We start from the raw sequence: 21,039 nt of genomic DNA on the forward strand, positions 1-21,039 counted from the left end.
CCCCAAATTTGGATATGTTGTAGTGCCAGTTCCACTGTGTTAGTACACCAAATTTTGGGTCACAAAATGTCATTCTCTGCTGCAGTTTACATCATATTTCTGAGTTTTCTGGTCCAAAAAATAGGGTTCCTTTAAAAACACTTATAAACGCAAACCGGTACCGCGTTTAGCCGTGTCTGGTGTCTGAAACATGGAAAACTTTTGCTTCTGAACCCATTTTTTTTGCTTCTGGAAAAACGTGGTTAAACACAACTACCTAAAACCGCCAAAAAACGAGACCGTGTACATGGACACATAGGATAACATTGAATGGGTTCAGGGGCAGTTGAAAAAAAGTGTACAACTGCCTCTGAACATGCGTTTAACAGCGTCTCGTGTGCATGAGGCCTAAGTATGACAGGTTTGTTATTAAAAAAAATTACCCTTACACTCACTTTAAGGAGTGTGATCATCTTCAAATTTCGTCCTATATAGTGGTTGAAGTCAGCAAGTCTCTGTGGAAGCAGAAAAGCTTTGAGAAATATTACAAAGCAGCAATAAAAGGGAGAGAATCAGCAGGAAGGAAAGGAGGATGGCAGCAGCAAAAAGCTGAATAGCAGTATTGTCAATAAAATATTAGTATGTTTATTAAATATTATTCTGCAGTAATAGTGATGTTTACTTTTATAGTAACCGGTGATGATTTTAATAAGGAACACAACACATATAGGTGGTCTTTTTAACAAAGAATAAAAATATAACTTGTGAGTTAACAACCCTTTAAGGCTGGGTTCACACTGCCGTACGGAGCGGCTCACAGCAGGGGTCTGGTGCATCAGTGTTTGCCGTTTCAGGTCCGATTTCAGTCTGAATTTTTGTCTGAATTCGGACCTGAAGCGGTCGAAAAGACGCACAGGACTCCTGTGCAATTCGCTCCGGAGCTGCTCCAGAGATGTGTGAGAGCCAGTCACAATCTCCTGACATGGGAATTGGATGTGGGGAAAACCACATCCAATTCACAATAGTGTGAACCCAGCCTAAAATACAAAGCAGCAGCATCTCACCAAGATTTATGGTACAAAAACTCTTACAATTGAGAATCCAGACTTACAAACAAAATGAACTGAAAAAAGAGGACTTTAACTGATCTTTCCTCTAAAAAATATATATTATATTAAAACACTCCCAAAATGGCCCTTGTGTGTCTCCTTCCTGTGGCCAGTGTGTAGGAAATAGAGATGGCAGAGCCGCCTCTTTTCAGTGTCTCTGATAAGACTGGGCTAGTGAAATTTGCCCAAATGTTGAGTTTTCCTGCACTCTTCTTGGTGGCTTCTGCCGTGCGCGATGCTGGGTTCACAGTCAGAGAAGACTCTGAGCTTTCCAGGTCCTCAGAGATGTTAGGGGGACTTGTGGAGACACTGCACACAGCAGTACATGCTGGCAGATGGGACCCCAGAAGACCAAGCCGATCTTGCCAGATTGGGTTTCAGAGATGTTGCTGTGGCTATGTGTAATCTGAGCCCAGTTTTAAAAACTGTGTACCTGGTCTCTCAGTGGAGAAAACTGTGGAAAAGATTGATATTGGTGGTGTAACCCTGCTGTGAGCAGCTGCCAAGAACCAGGAATGTTCTACTGTACTGTGTGACCCCAGCAATTACAGCAGTACAGTAGAGGAATGAAGAGATCTGACCATAAAGACACAACAATGGAGACAAGCTGTCATCGGGCCCTGAAGGCATTTACAACATACAGTACATATACTGCACACAGGGCCGTCTTTAATTTTGATTGGGCCCTGGGCAAACATTTTCTTGGGGCCCCCCCTCCATTCTGAGACATACAAAAAATAGCAGGTAGACTCAAAATCAGTTTACTGCAGCAGATCACGCAGCGATTGCAATTGTTTGCCAGAGGTTACAGCCTATCATTACTGCTCAATGGCTGGTTTCTAGAGGTTACAACACATAATTCATGCTTGCTGATTGGTTGCTAGAGGTTAATGTTCATTATTAACGCTCACTAATTGGTTGCTAGGGGTTACAGCACATCATTAGCACTTACTGATTGGTTGCTAGAGATTAAAGCAGATCACTACTGTTTGCTGATTGGTTGCTAGAGGTTCATGCACATCATTACCTCTCACTGAGCAGTGGAGCAATCCCAAATAATTGAGCAAGTAAAGGGGCACATTAATACACATACTACAGGAGAGGTTCAGAGACTGCGGACATACTGCAGGAGACAATCAGAGACTGCGGACATACTGCAGGAGATTACCAGAGACTGCGGACATACTGCAGGAGACACTCAGAGGCTGCGGACATACTGCAGGAGACAATCAGAGACTACGGACATACTGCAGGAGACAGTCAGAGACTGCGGACATACTGCAGGAGACAGTCAGAGACTGCGGACATACTGCAGGAGACAATCAGAGACTGTGTACATACTGCAGGAGACAATCAGAGACTGTGGACATACTGCAGGAGACAATCAGAGACTGCGGACATACTGCAGGAGACAATCAGAGACTGAGGACATACTGCAGGAGACAATCAGAGACTGCGGAATACTGCAGGAGACAATCAGAGACTGCCGAAATACTGCAGGAGACACTCAGAGACTGCGGACATACTGTAGGAGATTACCAGAGACTGCGGACATACTGCAGGAGACAATCAGAGGCTGCGGAAATACTGCAGGAGACACTCAGAGACTGCGGACATACTGCAGGAGACAATCAGAGACTGCGGACATACTGCAGGAGATTACCAGAGACTGCGGACATACGGCAGGAGACAATCAGAGACTGCGGACATACTGCAGGAGACAATCAGAGACTGCGTACATACTGCAGGAGATAATCAGAGACTGCGGACATACTGCAGGAGATTACCAAAGACTGCGGACATACTGCAGGAGATTACCAGAGACTGTGGACATACTGCAGGAGACAATCAGAGACTGCGGACATACTGCAGGAGACACTCAGAGGCTGCGGACATACTGCAGGAGACAATCAGAGACTGTGGACGTACTGCAGGAGACAATCAGAGACTGCGGACATACTGCAGGAGACAATCAGAGACTGCGGACATACTGCAGGAAACAATCAGAGACTGTGTAAATACTGCAGGAGACAATCAGAGACTGCGGACATACTGCAGGAGACAATTAGAGACTGCGGACATACTGCAGGAGACAATCAGAGACTGTGTAAATACTGCAGGAGACAATCAGAGACTGCGGACATACTGCAGGAGACAATCAGAGACTGCGGACATACTGCAGGAGACAATCAGAGACTGCGGACATACTGCAAGAGACAATCAGAGACTGCGGACATACTGCAGGAGACAATCAGAGACTGCGGACATACTGCAGGAGACAATCAGAGACTGCAGACATTATACAGGGGATGGTCAGAGGACTTTCAGCAATGCACAGCTTTACAGTTAAATAACACAGCTCAGGGTTTAAACAGTCAGGCATTTTATGGTTGTAAGGACATACCTGACCAGCCAAACTCACTACATACATTCAGGACTGTGGGCGGGGCTTCCACTCTCTGCTCTCACTAAAGCAGCTGGGAGCTCCACTGATGCTTTGTTGGGTGGGCCCTGGGCCCACATCACCCGTGAATTGTCGCCCCGATGACAGCTTTGCAGAGCGCACAGAGGACATAGGAGGATGTATTCCGCGCTAGCCAGCTGAGAGGGGCGGGGCCGGGAGCTCCACTGACGCTCTGACCCCGCCCACGTGCAGCCTGTGTACTGGGAATAGAGCGCCTGTAGTGAGAGCCAGTGATCGGAGTAGGAGTGTCACTGGAGCTCCCGGCCTGGCCCCCGGACCTCTGTATTCACCAGCCAGTATAGAGGGAGCGGGGCCGGAAGCTCCACTGACACTCCCACTCCGATCATTGGCTCTCACTACAGAAGCTCTTTTCCGAGTACACAGGCTGCACGTGGGCGGGGTCAGAGCGTCAGTGGAGCTCCCGGCCCCACCCCCTCTCAGCTGGCTAGCAAGGATTATATCCTCCCGTGTCCTCTGTGAGCTCTGCAAAGCTGTCATTGGGGTCCCATTTCACGGCTAGCGCGGGTCCCCCAACAAAGATTGGGCCCAGGGCAAGTGCCCCGTTTGCCCTGCGCTAAAGACGGCCCTGACTGTACAGCATGATGATGTCATATCCAATCACTTTCGTAAGCAGTATAGTAAAGGTGTATTCCATCTTGCTCCAACAATATGGAATAAATTCCTTAGCAGGTTTAAAGTGGTTGTAAAGTGTGCAGCAGCCGCCCCAGCACCCCCTAATACTTACCTGAGCCCTATCTCTCTCCAGCAATGTCCACAAGTGCTTCGGACTCTCCTCCTGATTGGCTGAGATACAGAAGCGGCGCCATTGGCTCCCTCTGCTGTCAATAAAAGTCCGATTGGACACAGGGAGCCGTGACTTGGCTCGGTGCCTCATAGCAAGCTGTTTGCTGTGGGGGCACTCGACAGGAGGGAGGGGCCAGGGGAGCCGAAGAGGGACCCGAGAAAAGGAGGTTTGGGGCTGCCCTGTGCAAATCCACTGCACAGGGCAGGTAAGTATAACATGTTTCTTATTTTTAGAAAAAAAAAAAGAGACTTTACAACCACTTTAAAGGGGTTGTAAAGGCAGAAGGTTTTTTATCTTAACGCATTGTATGCATTCGGATAAAAAGCCTTCTGTGTGCAGCAGCCCCCCCTAAGCCCCCCTAACACTTACCTGAGATCTATCTCTGTCCAGCGATGTCAGCGAGTGCCTCAGCCGTCCGAGATTCTCCCTCCTAAATGCCTGAGACACAGCAGCAGTGACATTGGCTCCCTCTGCTGTCAGTCAAAGTCAACTAGCCATTTAGGGGAGAGGGGCCGGGTTGCGGCTCCGTGTCTGAAAGGACACAGGGAGCTGTGACTCGGCTCGGGTGCCCCCATAGCAAGCTGCTTGCTGTGGGGGCACTGAACAGGAGGGAGGGGCTAGGATCACAGAAGAGGGACCCGAGAAGAGGAGGATTCTGGCTGCTCTGTGCAAATCCACTGCAACAGAGCAGGTAAGTATAACATGTTTATTATTTTTATTGGAAAAAAAACAAGACTTTACAATCACTTTAAAGCGGAGTTTCACCCAAAAATGGAACTTACGTTTAAAGTTATGGTGACCCTCTGACATGCCACATTTGGCATGTCATTTTTTTGGAAGGGGGACAGATACCCTCTTTTTAGAGGCATCCAGCTCCCACTTTCTCCCGGGGCACCGGGAGGAAGATCACCTCTCCCCCCTCCCTCCCTGCAATCTTCTGGGATAGGTCACAGGTCCCAGAAGATTGCCCTGCCATTCACAGCGCGCAACACGGCTCGCACATGCGCAGTGCGTGCCCAGCTGTGAAGGCACAGTTGGGCGCCCACAGTAAGAATGCCGGTGCTGTGGAGAGGAGGGGGAGAGGAGCGGGGCTTTGAAAGCCCGCATAGCTGGACCATGGGACAGGTGAGTGTCCAATTATTAAAAATCTGCAGCTACACTTTTTGTAGCTGCTGACTTTTAATTTAATTTTTTTTGGCGGAACTCCGGTTTAAGCTCAGATCTTTTCTTGTGGTGCACAGCTGCCCCTCCCTGTGCTGAATGGATCTTCAAGATCCCCTGTAAAATTCTCTGAATACCCGGCAGCTGGTGACTCCAGGAGCTGAAGAATACTCTGCTTGCAGCCACCTCCTTCAAGTATGTGAGTCCAGCAGTTGCTACTGTGGATCTTCAACTGACAGAGCTAGAAGCACAGGTGTGTATAGTGCAGGATCTGTATTCATCACTAACCCCATTAGCAACTGCGTATGCTACAGCTAGAGGTGCTGGAGAGGGATGTTCTCTTTGGAGACGTAAAGCGGAGGTTCACACAAAAATTAAACCTCCGCTTTTCGGAACCCTCCCCTCCGGTGTCACATTTGGCACATTTCAGGGGGGAGGGGGGTGCAGATACCTGTCTAAGACAGGTATTTACACCCACTTTCGGCATAGACTCCCATGGGAGTCTATGCCTCTTTCTGCCCCCCTGCGCTGTCTGCTGGGACACACACGGGTCCCAGGAGATAGCGGGGACTAGTTAGGACGCACAGCGTGACTCGCGCATGCGCAGTAGGGAATCGGGAAATGAGGCCGCGATGCTTCACTTCCTGATTCCCTGACAGAGAATGGCGGCGGCAGCTGCCGAGGACCGAGGGACGGTTTGGCCTCGGGTGCTGACACCACTGGATTTGGGGACAGGTGAGTGTCCTTATTGTAAAAGTCAGCAGCTGCAGTATTTGTAGCTGCTGACTTTTAAAAAAAAAATTTTGCGGGACTCCCTCTTTAATTTCCATTTTGATTGTTTGTGATGTTTTCCGACCACAAAAATAATATCTTTTGAGGTGTCTGATGGTGTTGTGGTTCCTGGATTATAGCCTTATGGACTGCATTTAAAAAAAACACAAATGTCATTCAAAATCAACTTGAGAGTTAACTCAGATCTAAAACTCCAAACCCCTCCTTCAGTTAAGCCTCGTACACACGGTTCGATTGTTATACGACCGAGCGTCTGATTTTTGTCAAAAGGGCGTGTGCAGGATTTTGTTTAGCATACTAACTATCTGCAAATTGTCGTTCGACAAACACGAACGTAGTTGTGACAGACTCACCCGGGACAGAGGATTTTGGAGGGGACTGAATGCTAGCCTCTTGCCTACCGTCTATGGGCCCTGGCATTTGAGGGAGCTACAAGCATTTAGGAAGACTTTTGGGACTCAGATGTATGTGAAAGGGATGCTGATTAATGAGATCTGGAAAGCCCGGGTCTTTCACCCAATAGTTTATTGTGCTCATTAAAGTGGGGGTCCACCTATCTATCGTTTTTTTTTTTTTTTGAGTTCATTCACAAACTTTTCTTCTCAGCATTACATACTCACATATTGTGTGTAATATGTCCGCCTGTGTCAGATTTCTTCGGAAAGAATAACTTATATTATTCACTGCAGGCGGTTTCCATCTTCATTGTAGGCATTTGAAGCCCACAAGCATTTACTTCCTGGATGCGGTGAATGCTGTGCTCCCAGCATTCACCGCTCGTTCCCGCACATGCTCAGTGGCATCCTGGGAAGCCTGAGACTAGCTTCCAGGAGACTGTGGGGAGTCTGGGAGAGGCTAGAAACACGCCTACTCCCACGGGAGGAGAACCAGGAAGTGCAAAGAAGAATAGAAAAATAAAAGGTAATTACTGCGATTTAAATTTTTTTAAATGGCATGTCAGCATCTAGGCAAGGAAGAGAATACATACAGATATTGTTCAAAATTTGGGTGGAACCCCGCTTTAACACACCTTTGTCTCCTAGCAAACTATTGGGGGATGTGTTTATACGTATGTGTATTGTAAGTTGTGAGTGAGGAGCAAGTCTACCCTGGAAGGTCATATCTCTCAGTCACCAAGTCTGGGTAAATGATTAGATAACTAGCTCACGTTAATTAGGTTTTTGGTTACAGTTTGTATTTTCAGCCTGCTGTATATATTTGTGTGTCATCTTCAGTTCATGGTGAGCAACCAAACGAGTATTGTCTTGGTTGTGGTTGTCAGTGGTTGGAATATCTGATATCTATATTCAGAGAGGAAGCAGTATATGACAAAAGCACTCAAGCGGAGTGTGGAACAATTCGTTACAGTAATGACGTACTCTGAGCCTCGGTTCACACCAGAGGCGGCACGACTTGCAGGTCGCCTCACCAAGGCGACCTGCACACGACTGCCGGGGCGACTTGCAAAACGACTTCTGTATAGAAGTCTATGCAAGTCGCCCCAAGTCGCCCCCAAAGTCGTACAGGAACCTTTTTCTAAGTCGGAGCGACTTGTGTCGCTCCGATTAGAACTGTTCCATTGTACTGAACAGGACACTACTTGTCAGGCGAGAAAGAGGAAGTTAATTTCTCAAGCGCTACCCTTTGGGACCCTTCTGCTAATTTCATGTTAGTAGAAGTTTGGTGAGCGTTGCTTCGCACTTTTTTGTTAAGTTATTTTTATTTGGATGGCAGATAGCATCTCTGATTTCATTTCTGTTGTTTTTTATTCTGCACAATAAAAAAATTTGTGTAGAATGAAACTTGGCTATGTGTTTTTCTTCAAATGACAGTTTAGGAGTAGGCATAGGCAGTTACACTAAAAAAACCCAATGGAAAATTAACAAGGGACACCAACATAGTTGTATCTTTGATCTCAAAAACTCAGGGATAATGGCGTTGTGGTAAATTCCCCAAAAAATCAAACAACAACCATATTATTAATATTATTTATATCGCTACAAAACAAATGCCTTTTAAAATATGTTTGGCATAACTACATCAGTATCACCAGCAAAGCAGCTTCAATATTATCCCATTAAAGAAGAAGAGAATGTGCGCTGCATTTTGACATTTCATCAATTGCCGCGTCACAAATGTTAATTCTAGATCACGAACAGTAGTTTACAAGATCGAACTCTTCCCGGTCGTTCCTTGATTCCGATCATGCGTGTTTGTACTTTTGACTTTTGTGTGACGATTTCTGTACTGACCATCCGAAAATCAGATGTTGAGTTCCCATCTGACAAACATTTTATAGCCTGCACATCCAGCTTTTGTCTGACAAAAAAGTCAAATTGGCTGTCGAACGCACCGTACTAATGATAATCCACAGACAGCTCATCCTACGAATTTTCCCATTTGATTTTCATATCGTGTGTACAAGGCTTAACACTCCTCAAGGAGATTGTCAAAACTAGAGCTAATCTCTACCTACTCTTGTAAAGATTGCAAAACCACTATTATGACTTAAACAGGTGTTTTAGAATAAAGGCAATGAGGCACACATGCTTCTAGAGAAAAAACTTAGAGAAAAAACATAATACCACCCACAATCAATTAAGATATAACAATTACTCTTCATTCCCACCCCTAAACAGCTAAACAGCTTTGAGATAGCCCTCAACCCACTTTCCACAGACCTCCTCCACAGAATACAGCAGTACCTTACTGTTGGCCATACGCCTAAACTCCCTAAATCGGAACTACACTGGCTCAACTTTCCCATAGATTAGTAGAATATCACTACCACGATTGAAATGATTCCATTAAACAAAGCTGAAGGACCAGACAGCCTTCTGACTCTATTACTGCATATTTTTCTCTCCAAATGCCCTCATCAAGAATCCATATGCAACATCTCAGCTCTTCACCATTCCAAATAATGCTCCCTTCTCTCCCTGCGTTATGTATGGAACTCCTACCCACATCAGAAACAAAATGGAATATCGTGGGAGTTAGAAACAGGTAATTTAATATCTCTCTGTTAAGGAACGATATAATTCTGACTGGCTCTAATGGCTCCTGCTGCTGTAAATTCTCTAAGCAGAAAGTGTGGGGGGGCTAAGCTGCACTGTGTGTGTCAATAGACGCACACAGTACGGCTTGGGATCGAGCCTGCATGAGTGCTCATATAGCAAGTGGCATGCTATGGGGGCACTCGGAAAAGAGGAGGAGCCAGGAAATCCAGCATGGGAACCCTAGAAGAAGAGGATCAGGTCTGCTCTATGTAAAATAATTGCATTGAGCCAGTAAGTATAATATAATTGTTATTTTAGAAAAAACTATTTAAACATTTACAATCATAATCAGTGCAATTTCCAAACACTAGGAATTCTAACTCTCTCAAATGTTTGGCAGCGAAATTAACCCCTTCCTTTAACACTCTTTATAAACAAACTTCAAAATGACAATATTGCTGGAATTGTGATATTTCTGTGTTGCTGATCCATATTCCTACCTCATTTTAAAAGATATAAAAAAAATCTCCTTTTCTTTATCGTACATCACGGGACACAGAGCAACCATAATAGTTACTATATGGGTTATACGCCTCCTACTGGTGGATGGACACTGGCAGATAGTCAAACAGGAAGTCCACCCCTATATAACCCCTCCTACACAGGAAGGCCCTCCGTTTTTTCGCCAGTGTCTGTAAGGTGGAATGGTCACTGATGTGATACATGTATGTGTTCTTGGAGCATACTTGGAGGTATGCATGGTTCTATTTAGAATCATGGACTTCATTCAGATCCATTTGAAAAAGCTATCAGCCAAAATGGATGGTACCCAAGCCAAATTGAGAGGAGAGTAGATTCCTCGATGTTTGCCTGTAATGCAGCCTTACGGCGCTGGACCCTGCGTAATGGAACCTTGTGCAGTGTTTGTTCTGACCAAGGAGCTTTCCTGCAGGGTGCTATACAGGTCCAGGAGAGTGGACCCCACATTAAGGGGGACCCATTCCCTGAAGGTCTTTTATGACAAAGCTCACCGTGATCGGTGAAGATTGGACTTGTGTTATGTTCAGAGTCCTGCAGCAGGAATGGTAAGTCCTGCATTTTTGCAGTGTGCTGTTTAATCAAGCTGTGTACTTCTTAGTCGTGTGGGCTGCTGTTTCTTCTCCAGCCACTAGAGGGCGCAAGCTTGCTCAGTATGGCCTATTTTTATATAGGCAGGAAGTGGAAGGGCGACCATGTTAAAGTGTAAGTAAACCCCCCTATCTTTTTCAGCCAAGGAAGCCGCCATCTTTGCATCTGTTTAATCTACACCTGCCATAATGCTGCACATGTGATCCGTTATGACACCAGCCATTGGATGGTTTTACAGTTTGGTTAAGAGCACAACCAATGGGAGTGTTACATTTCAGGCACATGCCGGAAATTAAACTGTCTTATGGATTAGTTTACTTCCGTTTTAAGAAAGCCATGTGGTCGACAGCCTCCGCAGGGCCTCTTGAGACATAACACCAGCCTATGGATACTAGTGAAGTGTGAGTACTTACTGTGGGAGAAATGTGTGGCCAGACAAGTCATGATTATATACTGCATACTAGGGCTGGGAGATTTTCTAAAAAAAAAAAAAAAAAAAATATCTGTGATTTTCTTAAAAAAAACTCTGTTCAGGATTCGGGCATTAGTTTTTAGGCGAGGCTGCGGCTTCAGCCTAGTCCGCAGCGTCCGGCCTCGTGGATTAGGCCTGTACAACTGTAAGTCGATACTCCTCTAGCAGTGCATTTTAAAGTGTTGGGTCTCCAGAATACTGTGCATTTGGCACAAAAATAGTATGGGGCCTGGTGCAGTTGAACAGGTGCATATTTGAAAACTTCAGAATAATGTGCATTTGGTCTGCAGGAGCTTACTTTTAAGGCTGAAGCAGGAAAAGGCTGTGTGGCATGCATATGTGCAAACTAGTAAAAACTAGTATGGGGCCAAGTGTAGTTGGGCAGGTGCAGCATAGTATACATGCTTGCAAGCTTGTTGCCTAAACGCATGCTTGCATAAACACATGTTTTGCATAGATGTTGCATGCATACATACATACATACATACTGTACATACATTCATGTGGCTTAAGCACATGTTTGGAAGACCATGGGCATCAGTGCACTTGAAGGAGTTGTCTCCAGAATAGCATGTTTTGGGGCTCCCTTTTCACACTTGTGCAATTTGAAAGTCGCGCATTTTGGTGCAACTTTAATGCGATTTTGCAGCGACTGGAAGCAGTGCCTGTGTAATCTTGAGGTCTATGAACCTCAACTCATGCCAAGGTCAGACCAGAGTGGCCCAGGGGCTGCTTTGAAGTCGCACGAATGTGAAGGGTACTCATTGGAAATCATGGGGTGCGACTGGTCAGGGACCTTGCAGTCCCAAGTCGCAGGACGGGTCACACAGGTGTGGAAGAAGCCTTAGGCTCCATTCACACTAGCGCGTTTTTTGATGCATTTTGCATTTTGCAGGAATGCATGGGAGTTTTTTAACATGGGTTCCTATGGAACATGTTCACATCAATGCCTTTTTGTACCTCTGCGTTTTTGGAAAGGGTCAGGGACTTTTTTTCATGCAAAATGCAACGTTTTGCATGTAATAGAATTCAATGGATCAGCATCAAAAACGCAAGTGCAGCATTTTTACAGCGTTTTTGCAGCGCTTTTGATGCGTTTTGCGTTTTTGGCATTTTTTTTAAACTGTATACAGTCTAAAAAAACTGTAAAAAAAAAAAAAAAAAACGCAAAACGCGGCAAAAACGCAGCAAAAACGCTGCTCAAAAACGTGGCAAGCATCACAAAAAACACTGCAGAAACGCTCAAAAGCAACATGCATAGATGTGAATCGAGCCTAAGGCTGTTGAAGCAGCATAGAGGCTGCATTGGATGCCTATGCACTTGGCTAATCTTGACTATAACTAGTATGGTCCCAGGTGCAGCATAGTATACATGCTTACTTACTTGCATAGAACACAAACCTGCATAGGCACATGTTCGCAGAGGGCCCCGCCCCATGGCCCCCGTGTCCGACAAGAGGGCGGCGCCCAGCAGACGGCCCCCCAAGGCTGGCCACGATGGTGCATCTGCGTGGATGCATGTTGCATAAACGCAGGGTTTTATAAGCATATGTTGGTGTAGACGTGTGGGCATAAGTGTGAATGCATGTTGCATAGATATACGTGGATGCATGTTTGCATAAACACGTGGTGCATATACATATGTTTGCTTAGATGCGTGTTGCATAAAATATGTTGTATAAACACGTTTCATAAATGCATGCTTGCTTATTCTGTAAATGCATGTCTCCATGGGCATGTATTGCGTAAGTGCATGTTTGCATGGACACGCGCTTCGTGTTTTGCCTAAACACATATTTGCTTAAGCACATCCCTACATGCTTCCATAAACGCATGCCTCCATAAATGCGTATTGCTTAAACGCATGCTGGCATGTTTTCATTTGTACTGCATACGTGTATGCTTAGTTTGAACTGCATGCATATGTGCTTAGTTGCATTAAACAGTATACAAATGTGCTTATTTACATTAAACTGTATACATATGTGCGTATTTGCATTAAACTGTATACATATGTGCTTATTTGCCTAGGACTACATACATATCTGTTATTTTGCCTAGGACTACATACAAATGTGCTTATTGCCTTGAGCTGCATACATGCATGACTGGCATGAATACTTGTATCACCAGCATGTTTGCATACCTGGGTACCTGCATTCTTACGGGGTTGTATAGCAACATGAGACCAACATTGTCTAGGCCTGCATCCTTGTGGAACTGCATATTAGTTTGTCTAATACAGTCACTTTATTATGTATCTGTTAGACTAGCTAAATGACTTAGAGGAGTGCCACCCCCTCAGGTTCAGTGGCCTGGCAATGTTCACGTCTCCTGTTGGACCAATGGCATCAGGGTGATCTGAGCCACTGTGGCGCCTGATCTTGGATCAAGCCTCGTTAGTACTTGGAGGGGAGACTGCCCAGATTTCCCTCCTAAGTGAAGGAAGCATCTGAGGTTGCTGTGTTTGAGAGTATCTCAGACCATAAGATTTTAGAGCAGTCTCTGAGGTCTCTTACCCGGGTCAGTCTTTGCCTTGTGTTGGATCTTGGAGCAAAAGTTATGGGCTCATTATTGTAAAACAATTAAGTGGTAGCAGCTTCAAAACTGAATAGCGGCATGAGGTCTATCTTTACATCTCAATCCACTGGGCATCCTTCTGCTTCAGATAAGCTCGGTCTGTTCAATGATGACCTCTCTGAAAGAGGTAGGTTGTAGGGCCCATAATCATCAGGAAACACACATCTTCAGGTGTCGGGTTGTTTCCAGCCTCATCAACTATTTCTGTAATTGCAATGGAAAGTCGTCTTTTGAGGTTCACAAAGTTCCTAGTTCCGGTGCTGGACTTGCTAAAGACACAGGGGGGGTGTCAATCTCAGTATACCACAATAACCTTTGCTCAGGAAGCAGTTGGTCCAGATTTTCCTTCGATACATTTTGCAGTAGGAAGCTGTATCTAGGTCAAAGCTCATTCCTTAGGTACAGTCCTACTCCAGGTCTTGGAGAGGATCATTCTCTCTGTCTAGAACTTGAAGATCCAGGCATTGGATTGCCGGTGGGCAATGTCATACACCCCAGGAGTCTTCAGGAGAGGAGGAAGATGGCTTTCCCAGCTCAGCACAGTGTTATGCATGCATGATTGAGTTAAGGGCAGATGGATTCCAGAGGAAGTAAATTCTACCTGAATCACCTGCCCTTACTCAAGATGGCCCTGGCCATAAATGCTAAGGGAATGTTTTTCAAAGTGATTTGTCAACAAAATAAAGCAGAGAAACATGGATGGATTTTGGGGGGAGGGTGGGGTTGGCCTTATGTTTGGGATTGTTGTCCTGCTGCAGAATAAAGCTTGTATTGATGGATAAACTATTAACACTCCTACTTCTAAATGCATTCTTTATTTACAGCATTTTTTCACACCTGCCTAAAACTTTTGCACAGTACTGTATAAAATGCAACTGTATATCATTTTACTTTATTAACCACTTCAGCTACAGAAGATTTACCCCCTTCCTGACCAGGCCATTTTTTGTGATACAGCACTGCGTTACTTTAATTGACAAGTGCGACGCTGTATCCAAATAAAATTTATGTCCTTTTTCCCACAAATAGAGCTTTCTTTTTTCTTTTCTTTTGGTGGTATTTGATAACCTCTGCGGTTTTTACTTTCTGCTATAAAACATATCCAATAATAAAAAATGTAAAAAATGTAATTTCTTCATCAATTTAGACCAATATGTATTCTGCTATATATTTTTGGGTAAAAAAATCCTAATAAGCGTATATTGATTGGTTTGCGCAAAAGTTATAGCGTCTACAAACTATGGGATATATTTATGGAATTTTAATTTTTTTATTTATTTTTTACTAGTAGTGGCGGCAATCAGCGACTTATAGTGGGACTGCAATATTGCGTCATTTGTACACTGTCACTGTACTAATGACACTGGCTGGGAAGGGATTAACATCGGGGGTGATCAAAGGGTTAACTGTGTGCCTAGCTGATGTTTTACTATAGTGTGAGGGTGCTTTTACTAGAGGAAGGCATAGATCCGTGTCCCTGCTTTGCAGGGACACAGGATCCATGCCTTCCTTACTGACAGAACGGCGATCTGCCTTGTTTACATATGAAGTCTGATTTCCGTGGGGGTGCGCAGCGCAGCGATTGGTGGTGTGGCGTGTCAGTCTGACACACAGCAACACCGATCTCCGTAAAGAGCCTCTTATGGAGGCTCTTTACCATGTGATCAGCCGTGTCCAATCACTGCTGATCACAGTGTAAACAGGAAAAGCCGTTTATCGGCTTTTCCTCACTCGCATCTGACAGACGCAAGTAGAGAAAAGGCGATCGATGGCTCTCCTGACAGGGGGGGTCTGCGCTGATTCATTATCAGCCCCCCTCCGAGGATGCCCACACTGGACCACCAGGGATGCCACCAGGACCACCAGGGATGCCCACAATGGATGGCCACCAGGTTTGCCACCCTGGACCACCAGGGATGACAGTCAGTGCCCAGACAGATGCCAATTCGTGCCCATCAGCAATGCCTGCCAGTGCCATCAGTGATGCATATCAGTGCCACCCATCAGTGTCCATCGGTGCCGCCTATTTCGGTGCCCATCAGTGCCACCTATGAGTGCCCATCAGTGCTGCATATCAGTGCTGCCTATCAGTGCCAACTCATTGGTGTCACCTCATCAGTACCACCTTGTCAGTACAGCCTCATCAGTGCCCGTCAGTGAAGGAGAACACTTACTTATTTACAAAATTTTATAACAGAAACAAAGAAAAACTTTTTTTTAATTTTCGGTCTTTTTTTATTTGTTTAGCAAAAAAATAAATAAATGTAGAGGTGATCAAATACCATATACAGTATCTCACAAAAGTGAGTACACCCCTCACATTTTTGTAAATATTTTATTGTATCTTTTGATGTGACAACACTGAAGAAATGACACTTTGCTACAATGTAAAGTAGTGAGTGTACAGCCTGTTTAACAGTGTACATTTTCTGTCCCCTCAAAATAACTCCACACACAGCCATTAATGTCTAAACCGCTGGCAACAAAATTGAGTACACTCCTAAGTGAAAATGTCCAAATTGGGCCCAAAGTGTCAATATTTTGTGTGGCCACCATTATTTTCCAGCACTGCCTTAACCCTCTTGGGCATGGAGTTCACCAGAGCTTCACAGGTTGCCACTCGAGTCCTCTTCCACTCCTCCAACTTCCATTTGCGGATGACCCGCAGATGCTCAATAGGGTTTAGGTCTGGAGACATGCTTGGCCAGTCCATCACCTTTACCCTCAGCTTCTTTAGCAAGGCAGTGGCTGTCTTGGAGGTGTGTTTTGGGTTGTTATCATATTGGAATACTGCCCTTCAGCACAGTCTCCGAAGGCAGGGGATCATGCTCTGCTTCAGTATGTCACAGTACATGTTGGTGTTCATGGTTCCCTCAATGAACTGTAGCTCCCCAGTGCCAGCAGCATTAATGCAGCCCCAGACCATGACACTCCCACCACCTAGCTTGACTGTAGGAAAGACACACTTGTCTTTGTACTTCACACCTGGTTGCCACCACACACGCTTGACACCATCTGAACCAAATATGTTTATCTTGGTCTCATCAGATCACAGGACATGGTTCCAGTAATTCATGTCCTTAGTCTACTTGTCTTCAGCAAACTGTTTGCGTGCTTACTTGTGCATCATCTTTAGAAGAGGCTTCCTTCTGGGACAACAGCCATGCAGACCAATTTGATGCAGCGTGTGGCATATGGTCTGAGCACTGACAGGCTGACCCCCCCACCCCTTCAACCTCTGCAGCAATGCTGGCAGCACTCATACTTCTATTTCCCAAAGACAACCTCTGGATATGACGCTGAGCACGTGCACTCAACGTCTTTCGTCGACCATGACAAGGCCTGTTCTGAGTGGAACCTGTCCCGTTAAACCGCTGTATGGTCTTGGCCACTGTGCTGTAGCTCAGTTTCAGGGTTTTGGCAATCTTCTTATAGCCTAGGCCATCTTTATGTAGAGCAACAATTCTTTTTTTTCAGATCCTCAGAGAGTTCTTTGCCATGAGGTGCCATGTTGAACTTCCAGTGACCAGTATGAGAGAGTGAGAGCGATAACACCTAATTTAACACACCTGCTCCCCATTCACACCTGAGACATTGTAACACTAGCGAGTCACATGACACATGGGAGGGGAAAAGGCTAATTGGGCTCAATTTGGACAATTTCACTTAGGGGTGTACTCACTTTTGTTGCCAGTGGTTTAGACATTAATGGCTGTGTGTTGAGTTATTTTGAGGGGACAGCATTGTAGCAAAGTGTAATTTCTTCAGTGTTGTCACATAAAAAGTTATAATAAAATATTTACAAAATTATGAGGGGTGTACTCACTTTTGTGAGATATTGTATATAAACCTAGTGGTGATCGAAGACCACCAAAAGAAAGCTCTATTTGTGTGAAAAAAAATTATATACATTTTGTTTGGGTACAGCATTGCATGACCGTGCATTTGTCAGTTAGTAGTGCAGTGCTGCATAGAAAAAAATGACCTGGTCATGAAGGGGGCAAAACCTTTCAGAGCTAAATTGGTTAAATCACTTCCTTCTCCTGTGCAGGACTACATGTCCCACAAGGCAGTGCTCCTCACACAATCACATTCACATGGCCTCAGGCACTGACTGACATGTATGGAGGGTGTACTGAGCTGTGTGCATGCTGCACTGCATTTTCTGATATGTAAACAAATAATGCATTCCTTATGCTGGCCAACTAATCGGCTGACCAACTAATCGATTATGAAAAGAGTTGACAACTATTATGTCGATTAGTTGTTTCAGGCCTAGTAACAAACAATATTTACTGATTCAGCTTCCCAGCAGAGACCGCAATTAGCCTTCCCTAGTTTTGTAGTCAAATATGCTTCCTGTTTTCCCTTTTCATAGTTATTCCTTTACTGCTGGCATTGTTGGTATTATAACACGGTGAGCGAGAGATTAGACAAATTATGACCCCCAGATCACATTTCAGAGTTACAACATACTTCTATGTGCTGCTACCAGGACCAAACAGAATGTAGTCCCTTTCAGTTTCCATATGACTAATTTCTATGAAGTGCTGTGTATTTTGTGGATTTCTCCATGTTTGCCAGTATGCGATATGCTGTCTTGTATCTCAAGCACACAGATGCCATATATCTGGGATAGATCACCAAGTTGCTCTGATGCATCAGCAAAGCAGAATGATGCCAGTTTACCAATATGGTGAATAGAAGATGTAAGAACATAACTGGAACTGCAGTAATACTGGTGGGGAATCCCTTACTGTACACTTCAAAAAAGAAATCACGGAGAACATTATCATTATTATATACTGTATGATTTATATTGCACCAACAGTTTACACAGCACTTATATTGGAGACAGTACAGATACAAATTCAATACAAGAGGGTCTCCTGTTCATGAGAGCTTACAATCTAAAGGATGGAGTGAAATAGCAAATACATTTTTATTTTTAATATTTTCTGCAATGTGGTTCATATGATCAGTGTTGTAGAATTGAAATTGCCTGACCATGTAACTTTACCACAAAATTGGTCACATAACCAGCACTGTAGAAGTTTAAGGCCTCATGCACACTGGACGTTTTGCTACCTCTCCTAGACACCTTTCTTCTTGGCAGTAGTGTTTTGACAGAAAAAAAACGCTTGATGCTTGTAAACCCGTTTAGGTACGCCAAGAGCTTGGGTGTTAATTTAATTAGAATTTAATCTAGCCTTTGAAATGAATTAACACTCAAACGCTAAACATTCCTAGCATTAACAAGCATTTCTTCTGCCAAAATGCTGCTGCTCCTGGACGCGCTGGGATTTTTTCTAAACTCCTCTAAATACTTGTGTGTGTATAGGCACATAGGAACATGCAGGGGTGTTTAGAGGCAGAAAAAAAATTGACGGATTCCCCTAACAGCAGCATTAAACCGTTCAGTAGGCATGAGGCCTAAGGAGTAAGGTAAAGTGAACATATTCCCAGATCATGCACACTAAAATATTTGTTTAACTGCTGCCGCCCACCATATAGTAAAATGCCGGGTGGGTGGGAGCACTCTCGTTCTGGGAGGACGTCATATTACGTCCTCCTGTTCTCGGCACGCAGCGATCAGTGGTGCGCTGTGTCCCTGGGACACGGCGCATCACCATTCATAGTAAACACCTATGATGTAGGCTCTTTACCATGTGATCAGCTGTTTCCAATCACAGCTGATCACAGTGTAAACAGGAAATGCCATTCACATGCTGTCAGCGTGAGGAGGACATTCCTCTTCTCACGCTGACAGTGAGTGAGGAGAGGATAGCTGGTAAGCAGCACTGATCATCAGTGTCCTGATTTTCAGTGCAGCCCCAACAGTTCCCACCAGTGATGCCCTTCATTGCCCACCAGTGATGCCCTTCATTGCCCACCAGTGATGCCCTTCAGTGCCCATCAGCGATGCCTATCAGTGCCTCCTCATCAGTGTTGCCTAACAGTGCCTATCATTGCTGCCTATTAGTGCTGCATATTAGTGCCGCCTATCAATGTCCATCAGTGCTGCATATTAGTGCCACCTCACCAGTGCCCATCAGTGCAGTCTGCCAGTGCAGCCTCATCAACCTTTTTGGTCTTTTTTTGTTTCTTTATCAAAAAAAAAAAAAAAAAAACCCAGTAGTGATTAAATACCACCAAAAGAAAGTTCTATCTGTCTCAAAAAAAATTAAATTTTGTTTGGGTACAGCATTTCCTTGTCAAAAGAAGTTTATTGAGTATACAATGTTATAAAGATACATAAAGTAAGTTTACAAGGATCTATAAAGTAAGCTCATTGTTTTACAGTAGGATTTATATAGGTAAATATCATGAAATTTCAAATATTAAACATTGGGTTCACGTAAACCTAAATTAAAGATATATATCATTTCCTTAGTTACTTTTGTAGGTATTTAAATGATTTATACCTACTATACATATTGTTTACAAGTAGAGTGTATATAGGTCAAATAAATTCTGATAATGAGCTTTAATCGTAAGGTGGAGAAAAGGAAAGAGAAAGAAGAAAAAGGGTTGAAAGGTAGAGGTATGGTCCACAAGGTTGTCCCGCTCGTCAGTTTATTATTCTTTTTAGTTCTCTTTGAAGCCTTAGAATGGGTGTCTCTGTAAGTCATTTAATCTGTTACCATGGCAACAGGACAGAGTCATTGAAGTTTGACAGGAACTGTTGTTTTATCCAAGGATGCCAAAGTTTTTCAAATTTTGGAATTTGATTTTGATCGATGGCTACCATCTTAGCATGGGACATTGTATTATTCATTCTGTGAATTGTTTCTGCTAGTACCAATGTAGGAGATTTCCATGCCTTGGCCACTGTTTGTTTTGCAGCCGTTATTAGTTGGATCATAAATTTGAATTGAGAGAGTGTTAACCATTCCGGTTTTAGATTAAGTAAAGTTAAATATGGATCTGGTTGTATTATTTTTTTAAATATTTTAGATGCAATCACGAAGACTTCCTTCCAGAAGGTTTGGATTACTGGGCACGTCCACCATATGTGTAAATATGTGCCTATTTCTGGGCATCCTCGAAAACAAAGAGTTGAGGTATTAGGTGAATATTTTGCCACTCTAGCGGGTACAAGGTACCAGCGAGTTAGGACTTTATAATTTGTCTCCAGTGCTAAGATGTTGGGTGAAGATGACTTAGATGTGAGCCATATGTTAGACCAGTCCGTGTCTTCTAAAGTTCGTCCCAGGTCCTCCTCCCACCTCTGAACGTAAGAGGGTCTATTAAGATTTGCTACTCCATATAATTGATTATAAAGTGCTGAAATTGTACCTTTAGCAAATGGATCTTTTGTACAGATTGATTCAAAAATGGATAATTGGGATAATGATGTATCCCCCTTTAGGAATGGTGTATAGAAATTTTTGATTTGGAGATATCTAAATATCTCAGAGTTTGGTAGATCATATTTTTCTCTAAGCGATGGGAATGAAAGGAATGATTTAGATGCTATGAAGTCATTTAGTGTCTGAATGCCTGATGTTGTCCAAGCTTTAAAAGAATTTGGGTAGATCCATGCCGGA

At 44.1% G+C, this 21,039-nt stretch overlaps 1 protein-coding gene and 1 pseudogene across 3 annotated transcripts in view; both read left to right on the forward strand.

Moving 5' to 3' along the window:
- RASGRF2 (Ras protein specific guanine nucleotide releasing factor 2) overlaps nucleotides 1-21,039 on the forward strand; it is a 502,009-nt gene that overhangs the window by 108,921 nt on the left and 372,049 nt on the right. The gene's annotated exons all lie outside the window — the stretch shown is intronic.
- LOC141124078 (bifunctional purine biosynthesis protein ATIC-like) lies at nucleotides 1,218-10,610 on the forward strand (annotated as a pseudogene).

Source organism: Aquarana catesbeiana, linkage group LG01, assembly GCF_042186555.1.
Source record: "Aquarana catesbeiana isolate 2022-GZ linkage group LG01, ASM4218655v1, whole genome shotgun sequence".
Classification (NCBI taxonomy): domain Eukaryota; kingdom Metazoa; phylum Chordata; class Amphibia; order Anura; family Ranidae; genus Aquarana; species Aquarana catesbeiana.